Below are 15,461 nucleotides of genomic sequence, written 5' to 3'. Positions count from 1 at the left end.
CCTGCCCCTCGGTGCCTGCGGAGCGGGGCCGCCCGCGGCTGCGCGCCCTGACGGGACCGGGGTTCCCCTCCGCGCTCCTGCCCTTTACCCGCCCGGGGTCGTGGCGCTGCTCCCGCCGCGAGTATCTGTACCGAGTGTGGACCTGTTCCCCTCGGTGCTCGCAGCCTCCCTCAGGGCCGTTCTCCGGGGATGCGCGGCTCGTTCTCCGGGGATGCACCCCTCGGGGATGCGCGGCTGTGCCCGTGCGAGCGGGTCGGGGCTCTGCGGCTGCGGAAGGGTTAACGCTCATTAGCAGCAGCACGGGAAAGCTGCTTGTATCCACCTACCCCTCAGCTGCTCCATGGAATTACTCACGGTTTGGATTTTTTTCTTGCTTGGGTCCGCTGAATTGTGCTGCCTTTGAAACGTTTTTCTGCGGTTAAGATATTGCAAGGCAAACAAAAATCGCTCGCTCTTCTTTCTGTTGTCACGTTTCAATACGCTATGTAAATTGTAGGTTAAAAAAGCTCAAATTACATATTTCCATGCGAAGTGGAGTTTTGTGTTGACGTACGACCAGGCAGCCTTTTCTCTGCCTATCTGTTTAGTTCATACATTAAATATTCTTTCTGTACTGCAGCTCTATTTTTCTGTATTGATTTTTGTTAATCGTTTTGTGGATTAACTGGTTGTAATCAGCCTCAGCTTTTTGGATTTTTTTCTTTCCCATGGTTTAATCTTTTTGAGACTTCGGGTTTCCAGACACACAAAAGTTTAAAAATGCTCGACTGCTTGACTAGATCAGGTGATGCTTTGCAACTCACGTCTTCTCGTACTTTAGTTGCGCCTTTTGCTGGGAAATATCCTTAGGATTATATTGCAGTATTGGTTTGAGGGCACTTTTAGTATTGTCAAGTATTGCCAAATTGCAAAAATTTGGCAAACATTGGCATTTCTTTACCTGTGAATCAGATATGAATCATTCTTGTCTTCTGTGAAATTTTGCAAACTTACTAGTCTGGGCAAGTAAACTTCAGCCTACAGGTTGCTTGGAAAATGCTTGTGTTTGCTAATTCTGGCATGTGACTCTGATTTAGTTTTTTCTCTGCCAAGGTGATCAAAACATATCCTGCATTACACAGGCAAGTGAGATCTGGACTTTGCCTTAATATTGTCCAGATAAACAGGTTCGTTTTAATAAAGTTTGTGTTATCACCAAAAAGCTTGAAGAGCTATTTCCCCCATCTGTATGAGATTAATTATGTGGGATTATGCAATGCATTGGACTTTCCTAAATACTTAATTTCCTAATGGGTAGGTTCTCTCTTCTCCAAGAATTTTCAGATTTGATTGATTACAATTTACAGCAGTGTTTACAGTGAATTACTTTGTTATGCCATGCTTTTTTTCAGGTAAATCTTCAACCTTTTCTGTATACTATTAAAGGCTTTTCAGTATATTCATATTTAGCTTTAAAGTACATAGCATGTAGCAGTAACTCCCTGGCAGATCTAACATACAGGTTTCCTTATATATAGGAATACAGCTGGCAACTTTAGCTCTCTGCTCTTTTATAGTTGTGGCTTTTAAATTATTTTTAAAATATCGATGTTATCAGGAGCATGACCATTAAACTTTTCAGTAAGAGAAAAGGGTCAGATTTTTTCTCTCTCACATGATATCTCAGTTCTGACTAGTTGTACTGTCTTATAATTTGTGTCCTTCATTATCATTAAGAACAGAATAGCATATCTTGGTCTTTAACTGCAGAGCTTTCCTTAATTTGAGTTCCTTGTATCCCTCACTACATGAGTGGCATAATTAATACTCTGTGTGGTTGGTTTAGATTACAGTCCAAGGGATGCACGGTAAAAAGTTAACAGCTACATCTCAGTAGTGGCCAACTCCCCATCTCAAGTCCTTGTTGGTGCTGCCTTGCCAGCTATCTTGTTAAGAACTAGTAGCTGGTACAGTTCCCTGGTTGAGAAACCCAGACTGTGAGTGGGTTAAAACCATATTGTGAGTGGGCTAAATACATCATGTTTATAGAGTCCGTAATTTTCAGCTGTTTCAAGTCTGGCATCAGCAAGTAAAGATGAGAAATGGTATCTATGTGTGTTACAAACCTCTCAAGATGTTTTGCTCTGCAAGGCTTCTGTTGCCCCGGAAGCAGTGCCTTTTCCAGTCAGGGAGACAGTTTCCAAGGTGGCATCTGCTATAAGGTCATGGCTTGTGGATTCTCCTGCTCTGACACTTGGCTCCTGGTAGTACCCTTTCTTCATGCAGCTTTTAACCCAGGTATTGCACTGAGGCTTTGTGCAGTAAGCTAACAGAATCAGTTTTGAATTGTTGAAGTCCTGTTAAAGGCCGTCTTTGCAATACCATCAGCTTTCTGTTTGAAAGCTGGAAAATTAAAAAGATCATTAGGAACTAAGCTATAGAATCTAAGGATTCATGTGGTGGTGGCAGTCTAACATAATCTTGGCCATCTGAAAGTTGTGTTTATCTAAGAAAATCACTTAAACTCCCTCTGCAGGTCAGCCAGGAAAGGGCGACCTTCAAAAGGCAATTCTTGGCAAATTTGTCTGAACTATTAGTTGCATTACAAAAAAAAAGACAAAATACTCAACTGCAAAACCAGATTATTTTGTCCTCAGATGCCTTAGTAGGTTTCTTTGGAGTCTAACATGACAGATGTTTTCTTACAGAATTGTGAATTCTGCTAATGGATGTAATAACTTCACAAGTGGTTAACCTCAAGGAAGGAATGCCTGTCCTTGTATGTGTTGGGTATGAGCATGTGTCGTCTTCAAAACTATAGCTGCAATTATGGCCACAAGAATTTGAGTCCTAGGAAATTAGAAGCCATACAACTCAGCTCGTACATCTGGAAACCCTAGGGATTACATCTTTGCTACTTGTAGGTGGTGAAAGGTTTGCCAGGACCTTAAACAGGGCCAGAAGTCCATCCACAGGTGTCTATATGGGTAAGATTGCTTTCCAGGTAGGGATTATGTATCCCCTATAGACTTCTGCCATCAATTTTCACTGTCTTCTAAATATGCAAATAAGTAGAACAGTGTGGAATGTCCTGGTTTTTTTAAAACTGAAAGGGGGGTAAAATTTCAGAAATTGTGATTCAAAAAATTGAAAAAACAGTCCCATGGAAATAACCAGGGGACACACATCAGTGTTCCAGGATTCTCTTCTCTTCTGGAAAAACTATGGATGTAAATACATGAGCACATTATTTAGGGCAGGCATGCACTTTTAAAATGATTTTTTTAATGCACTTTTTAAATGAATGTCCTGATCACCTGCATTTCTGCAGTTCAATGTGCATCTTGGAGCACATAAACTGATTTTGTTTGGGATAAGACTGAGCAAAAGGAAGAGCTCATTTAATGTACTCCAAGTGCTAATGCAAATTAAGTCTACAGGATCATTTTGGAGATAATTGTAAGTAAAAACCATAAAAAAGGTAGTGTGAGAGCTGTACCCTTAATGCTAAGTATTTCACTCCACCACTCTGCTCCTACTGGTAAGGTTTTATGCTGCTTATTAGGGTAAACTTAGGATACAGTCTGTTGACCAACTTGACAACCCATTTTTAAATTTTGCATAATCATTAGTATATATTGACAGAAAAAAAATATCATAGCAAAATGCTAAAAGAGTTAAGAGGAGACATCAATGCTAGGACAATGTGTTGCTTAGATAAGCACAGAAACAAATAGTGCGTTCTTTAATAGGTAATAATCTTAAAAGAAGTAGGTTACTGAAATGTATAGCTTTATTATACATCAGTTCTATAGAGATACAGTTCCTGAAGGGAAGCCATAAAATTGAAGAGCTTTTGCTCTCATCAATCCCAAAATGCCTTCAATAGGTGCTTTTTTGACAGGAAGTAATTCCCAAAATATTGAAAATATGTCTCAGCAGTGATACTAAGGCTTGTCAGTCAGCTGTAGTGAAATGTCTAAAAATATGTGTAAGACTAGGTGTGAAAAAGACATACAAGTCCAAGTTAGTTACCATAATCTCCTTGGAGGGGGATTCACCTCACTTGAAAATAGATCAGGTGAAGGATCCTCTGGAGGTGTTGTGTTCCTTCTATTGACTATAAACAGAGCATCAGGTGACTATCTCAGATGTCTGGCTGGGTGTCTGGAGTTAAATGAGGTGTGATTCATCTTGCTTTATTAAGGTAACTGAGCTAAATGTCTCAGCACAATTCCTTCAGCTTGAAACAGAGGGCAGAACTGACCAGTGTGCTTCAGGATCCTACAGAGGTGCCCTAGTAGTTCAAAACTCTCCTGTTATTCAAAGAGCAGACAGTGTGCTCCAGAGCTGAGATTCAAAGTGGAGCTTCTGGTCCAAGGGCAGCAGACCTGCCTGGTGAGCTAGAGAGAAAGGATGTCTTTTTGCTGAGCGGTTTCTTGATTCATTATGCTCCTTTAGGCCAAGTTTTAGTTGGCATCTATAGACATGAATATTTACAGAAACCAGTTCTCTCTGTGTGCTCTTGAGTTTGCCAGCTGTGAAATTAAATGAAAGAATTATCTTCAATTTATTTTTGAATTAGGGGGTGGCTATATGATACAGTAATTTTGCCATCTGAATCAGGGGCCTCTGGTGAACAGAAGGTACTATTTCACAGAATTTCGTGGTGGTTTTGTGGTTGTGTGGGTGATGGAAATGCATGAAAAAACATCTACTAAGCATTTTTGAAGAGAAAAAGTATTACTAGCTGCAGAACTGAAACTAGAGCTGGTCAAGCTCCGCAGCACAAGGCCAGTTTGTTTTCTAATAGAGCAGTTTCAATTGAATGGCTGTAGGGAAGAATTTGGCCTATGAAGTTTAATGATTAGTGGCTGTTTAGTTGCCAGCTGTTCTTAAGGACAGAAACTTGCCAGCAGAAATGCTTCTTTTTCTCTGGTCCTTGCTAGGTTGTTTCAAGTTCACCACAGTTCAAGTATTTACCTGGTTAAAACTTATATTGTATGCATAAAAATTATACATGGTGAAAACATCAGGTGCATGCAAATTATACAGTACATCAGTTAGCATGAGGAATGAGATCTCAGTTGATAGGTGCATGGATTACTTTGGGGGCATTCACAGCCAGAATCTCAAATGTCAGTGAAGAGGATAAAACTGAGATAGAATAGATTTGGCAGATGTGGTCTTTCTTCTCCTAAATAACACATCTCTGACCTCTGCAGTTTAATCGTCCGGTCTCTCTGAATGAAGGCTGCTGTAATAGTTCACCATACTGCATGTGGGCTCAGAGTTTGACACCAGCATTCACCCTTTTTTTCCCAGAAAAGTTTGCAGATTCTCCCTGTGTCCAATCCAGGCTATTGATATGAATGTGCTTGGAGCTAAGGCTGACTGAGGGTAGCCACAGATCTTTGGGAGCCACAGCTCCAAACAGCTACATTAGCTCTTCAGTGACACTGAAACAGACAGTAACTTTCAAGGGATAATCCTTTCTTTTCAGGAAGTTTGTCTTGAAAAAAAAAAGTTCTTATTCAGCTACTTTTTAATAGTTTCTAACATACTTTTGTGTCTGTGTGAATTATGTGTCAAATTTACAACTCTGACACAGTGAGTCTTGGTAACAGAGTGTCCCTGTCCCTTTGTGGGCCTGTGCCTTTATGAAAGAGGAAGTAAATGCCTCAAATATTTTTAAATCTACTTGTCTGCATCCCACTACCAAAACTTGTCCACTGGATATGGCAGCCCTTGCCAAAGGTTAGCTGGATTCAGCCTCCCCAGAGTGGGCAAGAGAGCAGTAACACTGCAGTAGCATTGCCTTGAACTGGCATTTCCAAAAATCATGCTGCTGTGCTACTGAGACATACTGTGGGCTGAGGAACAGAATGACCACGGTCACTTTGGGCTGCGTAAGGCTGGGTGGGAGGTGGGGTGACCCGACCACACTGCTTCCATTTCCAGAGCAGGTTCAGAAAGCAGCCATGCTGTCAAACACACTGCACTGCTGGGAGTCTTACCTAGGAGGGGTTGCACAGGCAGGGTATTCAGATTCCAAACCTTTTAATGGAGAAAGGCCTTGCTGGTATGACCTGAGTGCCCAGCATCCATCTACAGTGCTTTACATTGTTTTGTTCGATGAAGTGAGTGAAGTCTTCATAACTTTTTTCTTTGTTTTCCTGACTACACGCTAGAGTTTTCAAGGCAACAATAAACCTGTCTTAAACTTGTGATGGCTTGGATGGAAAAGGAGCCTTGGAGTTTCTTTAGTGACTTCTGATTTTATATTTTGTTGGGTTTTTTTACACAGTTGCTCTACTAAAGCACTTGCATAATGCAGAAGAGGTCATGCATTAACCAGAAAGAAGAAAGTTACAGAATATCTGACAGCACTCAGAAATGGAACGTGAATTAAATTCTTGTCCTAAAAATCTGGGATACTGCATTACCCAAGCTCACCTGAGAGTTGGAATATGTTAATGACTTCACTTGTCATACCATGGGACTCTCATTGTACTCTGTAAGTTTCCACATGCATAATGTAGGAGAGCACAGTTCTAACTATATAGAATGGCTGGTCACCTGCTGCAGTTAAACTTTACATGATTTCCTCTTCATTAGGAACTGTAGTGATACGACAAGGCATAGTGGGTACAAACTGAAAGAGGGGAAATGTAGGTTAGACATTAGGAGGAAATTCTGCACTGCAAGGTTGCCCAGGGAAGTTGTGGATGCCCCAACCCTGGCAGTGTTCAAGGTTGGATAAGGTGTCCCTGCACATGGCAGGGCGTTGGAACTAGATGATCTTGAAGGTCCTTTTCAAGCTTTAACATTTTGATTCTATGATGAAATGATAAAATAAGTCAGCTATTTGAAACTGAAGCATTAATTTTTTGCACAGGAAAGAACAGGGAAGTGTCTTGCTGTACATTTATCTGCTTTTCCCTTTCTCTTTTTGTTTCTTCTTTCTTTCTTTTTTTTCTGAGTATTGATTTGGTGTATCCAACTAAATTATTCTCTCTCCTCAAAACATGGAATTTCAAAAGATTGAACCACATTCCTATGTCTGTGTGGAAACTGGAGATTATCTTTTTCCATGCACCTATAAACAGTGGTCTTACTTTTGGTTCTGTGTAACCTGTGCATGTACACACACCTACAGCACTTGTGTCCCACTGGCTCAAGCCAGGCATACAAGAAGGTGCCACTGCAGAAGCTTCCCCAGCAAGGGGTTTGGTCTCCGGGGACCTCCCCTAGGGTGTCTGCACAGCTGTGTCATGCACCCAGTATGCACTGTTCCCTGCTATTCCAGTTCTGACAGTTTACTTTGACAGTAATTCCTCTTTTGGAATGCACGAGGTTGCCTGCTGTCTCACAGGCATTATCATCGGGGTACTACCATAGAGTACCACTTATTAGTGTGTGTTAGTAAAAACTAAACAACCCAAAACCTCAATAAAACCAAACAAGAAAAAATGAAGGATTTTCTCATACCCTCTGTTCTACATCATGCTAGTATACCATGCATTCTTATGTTTTGACAACTAAACAAATACAATTGGACACAAATGCATTAGACAGTACCATTGCAAACATATTCTTTTGTACTGTGTATGAATATGACTTGTCAAGAACTTTGTTTCTACTTCAGATAAATTTTTTGGCAATGTTGTATAAAATACTGGGTACCTTTAAATTCAATCTTTGCACAAGCATTTTTTTTCTAGAGTTGTTTTTCATTCTCTTGAAACAGGAGTAGCCATGCTAAAGGAATAGAAACACCAAGTCTAATGGGCCTATATTTAGGCTGTCTAAAATAGAGAGTGACAACAAACATGATGTTTATGGGTTGCCCTGAAGGGCTGCAGTGTCCTGGCATCACATTAAGTTGCATTTGACTCTTCAGACACTGGAAATGAGCAAAGACTGGTTGGATCATCGAAAGAATTTTCTGCTAGAGCAAGCTTGTTCCCTGTGACATCTCTTCCAGAACTTTGCCTGGCTTTAAATAATCAAGCAGGGTTTCCTTAAACTGGGAGACAATTTCACATTTTAATGTTGCCTTTATCTATAACAATTGAGAAGGATCTCCTTTATAACAAAAATCCCTGTTTAATTCTTTTCCTTGGAAGGGTTGTGCCGATACAGATTAGAAGTTACAAAAGATGTCACATAGAAGTACAATTACATAGAAATTATTTACATATAATAGTTGTTAGCTATATGGAAATACAGAGAAGGTTTGAACAGAAGATGACTTTCTCAGTGTTCCTAATCCCCCTTTCGAGCCAACATTCAGCACAAGAAAACTTCTTTGCTTTCATTCAGGGCTGCATCACTTCCTCAATAGTCCTTGTCTTCCTGATGCTTTCGCAGTTGGATTCTGTGTTTTTCTCTCACTCTGAATCTGTTCTCCTGTTCTGTGCGTACTCACAGCTCAGACAGATCAATGCCCATCCTCTGTGTAGGCATACAGCTTCCAGTGAAGCTTCTCTGTCTACAGAATTCAGTTCCTCTCTTGTCTTGAATGTGGCTAGTGTTTGAGGGCTTGAGTTCTTTCTTTCTTGGATTTTTTTTTGGTTTGGGTTTTTTTTTTCCTCTTCCCCTAGCTTTCTTAGTCAAAATGAGAGTTTAACTGATACTGATTGATGGCAAACACATATACCCACCATCTTCAGTGAAGATGTTGTCACCCATCTTCTAGCATTTAACTTATTTGTAATCAGAAAATAAAGCCCTCGTTTCGTTTGTGCAGTTGAAACTTGAGGCACAGGGGGAATTCTGCTGGCTCTCCTTTTACTGATGGAAGCAGGATCAGTTTTTGAGTTGTACAGTGAATACTTGAAATGCAGTAATTTGTTGCAGTGCATATAAGCAGTGCTAGAAAGTTAATATCTGTCAGAACAGGATGGCATTTCACACAAGCCAGGTTGTGTGTTTTCTAAAAGAGTGTTTATCATCCAGCATGATATTCCAGTAAACTTGTGATCACTTACTTCCCTGTTTCTTTTGTCATTAGTCCCAGTATAGAAGAAGGACAGGTAGATAGGATTTTATTATCTGTGTTTACTTCTTGATGGCTGTCTTGAGTGATGTCAGGCTGCGATGGCATAGTTGGTTCTAGAGGGATTAATTGTAGAACATTATGCCTTTTGCAATAGTGAGATAACTTCAAAAAACTACTTGGATAATCATCACAACAGCAAATAAAGTACAGGAACTTTTGGAGGGTTTGGTAAATGGAATACATCTGGGTAGCTCGTCTGTGCAGAATTTAAATAAGAACATACAAAAGCATCAATATCAGATGTTCAAACTACGTTGCTCAGTGGGAATTTTCTTTTGAAACACGTTCCTTGTATGTAAACTTTTTGAGGTTTGAAAGAATAAATCAATTTTTAAACCCAGTTCCCTGCACATACTGTGGATTGGAGCATCAGTTTTATAGTATTGTGTCATGCAATAGTTGTGTCTACTGCAAATTCACCATCCTGAAGCAGAGAAAAATCTGTGTCACATGCAATGGGCAGGTGTGGAAGTCTGGGATCAGGATGCTGCTTTTGACTTCTGCCCTGTGGAGGCCTTGAGAAAACAAGGAAGAGTAGTAAGGACCATGTACTCACCCTCACCAAAGGGAATGTTAGCAACCTCTCCTCCCTTACTGCATTTAGATTTCCTGTTGCCTACTGTTACTACCAACAGAATTTTGCTGAACAAAGTAAAACCTGATCTGAGCTATTCTAGTCTTTGGGAAGAAAAACCTGAAATTAGTGGTTTTTCTTCTATTTTTTCTCCTGTTTGTACAATACTGCCTGGGGGAATAAAAGTGCCAGATTTTAGAGATGTAAATGTTCTGCTAAACAAATTGACACATTGCCTCTTTCCTGTAATCTTGTCCCAGTCTAGTTTTATTGCACTGTTGCTCTATATGGTAAGAGAAGCATTTGACTAATTGTTGCCTCAGATTCTAGTTTGAGTTGAAAGGTTGGCAGTTTGGGAAGTTGTCCTTCAAGTTCCCATGCAATTACATGCCTGGAAGCTTCAGTTACACTTTGAAGGAATCATGTACCCAGAGTGAACTATATTGAAAGTCCTGAAATGCAGAACTTCTGTTTTCCTGATGTGACTGGTGATGTGAATTATCACTGTCAAACATTTTGTCTCACATCCTCCCTTGGTTTTTGCCTGCTGTATATTACTTCTAATCGTAAAAATAACTTTTTTTTAAAAATTAAAAATTCCTATTCTGTTTTGCACTGCTGGTCTTCTACAGTGTCTTTGTACATTTCTCAAGTTTTTAGAAGTACAAGTAATAGAGGAGGCTGTACAATTTTTCTCCAGCATCAGACTTTGAATCCCTGTCTCTCATTATGAGGCATCCAGAATCCATGAAGTATTTCTGAGGCATGGCCTTGACAGAAGGAGAGATATTATTGCCTTCTGAACTGCCTAAATTTGCTGGTATTGCCTGCAGGAGGGCATCTTACATGTCTTCTCTCTCTCTGTGGAAAACAGAGGAGCTTCTGTGGCAGGTAAAATTTTGTGTGGGGGAAACAGGACGAGATGTTAGGGAAAACAGCAGCTGTTGACCTTTCAGATGTTAGCCTTGACGCAAATATTCCTGAGGGAGATGCTTATGACTTTCTTACCACTGCATCCTGTACAGACTCTCCTCTCTTACTGTCACTGAAATGTGAGCTTCCAGGAAAGTTGGGATGTGTGTTTGTGGCATATGGTTTTATGTGTGCTGGTTGTGCTGGAGAAAATAAGGTCATTCCAGGTCACCTCAGCTTTAACGCTGCTTCTGCCATGGACTTGCAGTGTGGATTTAGGCAGATCACTTCATAGCTGTTGGACTAATTGGGAATGGTCATTAGTGTGGCTGCACTGGGCCCTGGGCTCAGGAAGACCCCCAATCTGCTCTTCTGTCATTCAATGTGCCAGATGTCACCTTTAGTGCCACACTCTGCCCCACTCCATCTCTGTCTAAAATCACCAGGAGACAGTAGTAATGACCTACCTTGTAATGGGACAAGGTAGATTTGCCCAGGCTCTGCAGACACAGCACTGTCAAGACTCTTGTTACTATTCACTTTGGTATAATCCATAACGGGAAAAGCCATCCTTTCTTCCAGAGAGGCTGCAGGAGTTTCATAAGGCATGTCTCCCTTGGGGCCCTAATTCTTCCTTTCATATTGACAGCTTTTGTGTGAGTGTTAAATGCACCAGATAGTGACTGAACTTGTTAAGCTACATCTGAACTCATATAAAAGCATATATCAGAGTAGGTAAAACTGGTCTGAGATCTAAAACAGAGTTTTACCAGAGACTTGCTCAGGGCAATTTACAAGCTGGTGGGGCTGTATACATGGAGAAAATATTGTCAATATTAAAAATACAATACTCAACCAGATATGATTTTATTCCTGTCATCATCTAGGTCATTCATAAGGTAATCTTACCTCAGGCATTTAGGCAGAGGTTGGTAAAATTATTTTTATCAGTAAGAATGATATCCAAGTCCAGTTCCTTTGTTTCACTGGGTTTCTCAAGTTCATTGTTTTGTTTTTTTCCTGTTGTTTAGCACTGTGTTTTCTTTATGCCGTTGCACCTTGAAGTACTTGGGACTTGGTTTTGATGCTCAAGAACAGAGTTCCAATTTGGAGTTTGTTTATTATTCAGATCATGATGTGCTGATGGTCAGTGTTTGTTACAGGCCAAGCCGAGAGGAAGAGCCATGAGCTCTTTCTCACTTGGAAATTTGCCCAAGGCAGCAATCATTCCTCAGTTCATGCTACTAGAATTGTTTCATCTGTACAGGTTTGCCAAACACATGGTCAAGATAAAATTACTTATTTTTCCTTGAGGCTTTCCTGGTGGGAGAGAAGCTTGATTGTTACGAGAAAAGCCCTGGTCAGAGTCTTTCCTTTCCTTACTGTCCCTTTGGCGTAGTTTCTTTTCTCTGCTGTGTGGAATTTAACAGCTTGTCTAGTTGTTTTCCCTTAATGGTCTCCTACAAAACCAAATGCAAACTACTGTAACCAGTTAATGTTTCAGTTCCTGGGATTGTAAGGGAATGTATAAGCAAGAGAAACAGTATTGCTGTATGGATTACAGGATTTTTTTTCAATAGTGTTGCCATTACTGTAAGGCAATATATTTAGAGTCTATACACTTAGCACAAGCTTCCTATTGATACTGGATTTGGAAAACAAGAAAGCAAACAACTGAATTTCATTCTCAGTATTTTTATTCTGATTTTTTTTCCTATTTTCCCATATAACTGTAACCTAGTAACTCTGGGTAGTGATCAGAGAGCCAACTGCAGCCTGCATCATATGGATGTAACTTGAAGCAATTGGAGAAATGACCCTTAGTGCTTAAAAATATTAATTGTGCTGAGCTGTTTCTTCTAAGGAGAGTTGAAATCTACTGAGAAACAGTGTTCGAGTTTACTGTGCAAGCACATGAGTAATTAAATACTTTGAACGGAATGTTTACAAAAACATCATGCAATTACGGATACTTCTGAATTCCATTACAGATATTTCTGATACTTCTAAACCTCAATAAAAGCCACAAGCATTTCTCCATATCAACATTACTACTGTTGGTGTTTGTACTCCCACAGTGTGTAAAGTGAGGGCTCATTGTACAACGTGCTGGGTGTCACACTTCTGGCACAGGATAATTATGTGTCTTTCTCAAATACATGTTTTTGATGTACCAAGATAAAGGGAGAGGAACAATGATACCCCTTTTCATCTGTTGCTAGGGGGGACTTGTACAAAAGGACAGATGGGTAATCATGTCACAAGAAGGAATGGCTGTAGACTGAATTTACGTAGTTTTGAAATGAGAGGCTTGTAGTTACCAAAGCAGTTTTGTCATTTTAGAATGAACCTTCATCAGTTTTAAAAAGGACTTGTGTAATGGGGTTTATCAAAACACTAGGAGGACTAAAGAGACAAGGAGTTTTTTTCCAGCTCTATGATCTCTACCTTTTGGAAAATGAAATAACTGTCACCTACTTGTCAGTCAGATTTACATGCACCACGGTGAAACTGTAATGTGAAAAAGGGACACCTGAAGCAGAAATTTCAGCTTCTTAGAGGGTTTTTTCTGCCTCATGGTCAAGTCACTGCCTTGGAATTGATGGTAAGAATCATTGGGGTGAGCAGGTATAACATCTGCTTTACTTTGTATTTACTGTGTGATAGTATCAAATAAACAAGCAAACTTCTAATTCACAATTTTTTACCAAAAATCTGATAAATTAGCTTACTTTTTTTTTAAACCAGTTCAGCACCAAAAGCTTAGTGCACATAATTGCACAAATCCAGAAGTAACAATCTAAACAATCCTGTTCATGTAGAGAGAAATAATGCTGGTCTGGCCTGGTAATATCTTGCTCCAAGAAATGTGTTTCCATCTGCTCTTGTTTGGGCTGTGCAGCATGAACTTTTGCTTTAACTGTAGCTCACTTGGAGTTTAAAGGATTTATTTGTTCTTAGTCCTTGTAGGCTCCAAAATTAATTCCTCTACGAATAACCAGAGATGTTTGAGAAGTCTGAAGAACAGGAAGGAGCACTCTGAAATTCACTTGCAGAGTACTTGCTGCAGTGTTTAAATAGTGGTGCTGACTGCTTTGCTATGGAGAGGATGCAGGTTTATCCACAATTCAGATGGTTCTTCTGGAGGTGCCAATTACTACCTCTGTAGTAGTTCTGCTAATGGCAGCATCGTTGTGTTAACTGAATGCACAGTGGCACTGGTATTGGGCTGGCTGAGGCTCATTGGTTCACAGTGGGATGGGCTTAGGTCTTTCTCTAAGGAGGATTTTGGAGAGGGAATGAGAGGTGAAAAATAATTTGTGGATGAAGTATTTTTTCCACACAGTCTGCACAGGTATTAGCTATACATGATTCATAATTCTGTACAGGCATTTAGGTCAAGGGGAGGGATTGAGGCTTTTTTGTGAATGTTGAAAGAATGCAAAAGTCTATAGTTTTCTTTTTTTTTTTTAACCTAACATATGCATCCTCAAAATGCCTCTATTCTGAATATCTTTGAAGTTATTAGCTGCTCAGACTGCCTTTCCTCTCTTTCAGGCTGCAGGTGTGATAACCCTGATAAGTCAGCACAGTCTCTTTCATTTACCAAACTAGGAAATCTCTAGAAAATTCCAGTCATGGGGAAGTTGTATAACCTTCAATGCACAGTATTCTGATGCTTTTCTGGGCTTATAGACCTCACTGTCCATTTTGAAGTGCTAGTTTTTCTCTCTGGTAGTAAATGGATTTTAAGAATTATGGTTGTCACAGGGCAGTAGGGTTCTAGAGGAAATCCATCTTAAAATAGTGGTATAATTCTCCCATATATCTGCACACCTGAAACATTCCATTTTCTTGCCTCCTTTCATATCTTTTTTCCCCTTGAAATTAAAAAAAAAAAAAAAAAAAAAAAAAGAGCTCTACTGCAGTCTCTGTGCATCAAGAGCAAGCTAAACTGTTTTCTTTTTTCATTTCCTGCCACTTCATGCTTCTGTCAGGACTTTTCCAGGAGAAAGGGCAGGTCAGTATCCAGTTGTCTGGGAAAAGAAAACTTAGTTACAGATATTTAAACAAGCCCAAAACAAATAGCTTAATTGGTCACATGAGGAAAACAAGATGCCAAGGTCATCCTCTCCTTCCCTCATATGGCATCCAAGTGACCCTAAACATCTGATTTTTTTTTTTTCTCTTAGCTTGCCTCTATGTTTAGCTTTGTAGTTTCTATTAACAGTATCCAAAAGATATGTTGTGCAAGGCAGGCAAATGTACCTGCCCACACTGCATGGAGACAGGCGTCCTGCCATGGCAGTGGAGGAAGAAGGGCTCAAGCGCTGCTGTTCCTCCTGCAGGAGGGAATTGGTTGTGTAAGAAGGGAAAAATATGCAGGGTGACTTGTCAGGGTGCCATAGGCTCTGGAAAGTCTGTGGCTAGGGGATCAGTCTTATGGCAGGTTGCACTTAACCATCAGGATTATCTCCAAGAATCCTTTTTTGTGTTTGCAGGAAATTGTACATTTTGCATTCAATTCTGCTCAAAAAGATTAATCTTCAGACACTGAACATGAATTCTCTCTAGTTGTCAGGCAGGTTGGTGACTTCCAAACTTTTGAAGTTTTCAGCCCTTTCTGGATTGCTGATCTGCCTTCAGCAGACAAATGACCTTGTGGCCCTGAGTAGAATAATCATATTGGAAGCTATTTGATGATCTGCCTCCTTCAGAAAATACTTAAAGATTGAATGCATTTAAATACGTCTGTTTTTTAGGCCCAATTGTTGTTAATACAGGGTGAAGAGAAGTCTCAGTGAGGTATCTGTTCCTGTACACTAATGTGAAGTTTCACCCTGAAAAGCCCTTTAGTTAGGTGACAGACAGGAGGCCAAGAAATGCTGCTTAAAGCGCTTTCAAATAGTCAAGTGTGTGAGCTTCAGTATT

The 15,461-nt window shown here is 40.1% G+C and overlaps 1 protein-coding gene across 1 annotated transcript in view; it reads left to right on the top strand.

Annotated features, from left to right (window-relative positions):
• Positions 1-334: 334 nt before the first annotated feature.
• Positions 335-15,461, top strand: part of STON2 (stonin 2) — a 74,429-nt gene continuing 59,302 nt past the window's right edge. The window contains exon 1 of the mRNA XM_017728951.1: positions 335-355. The gene's annotated coding sequence lies outside the window, so the exon portion shown is untranslated. The remainder of the gene's footprint in view (positions 356-15,461) is intronic.

The sequence above is a fragment of the Corvus brachyrhynchos genome, unplaced genomic scaffold (genome assembly GCF_000691975.1).
Source record: "Corvus brachyrhynchos isolate BGI_N302 unplaced genomic scaffold, ASM69197v1 scaffold1, whole genome shotgun sequence".
NCBI lineage: Eukaryota > Metazoa > Chordata > Aves > Passeriformes > Corvidae > Corvus > Corvus brachyrhynchos.
The sequence above is the reverse complement of the archived record's forward strand: the minus strand, read 5'-3'. Positions and strand labels throughout refer to the sequence as shown.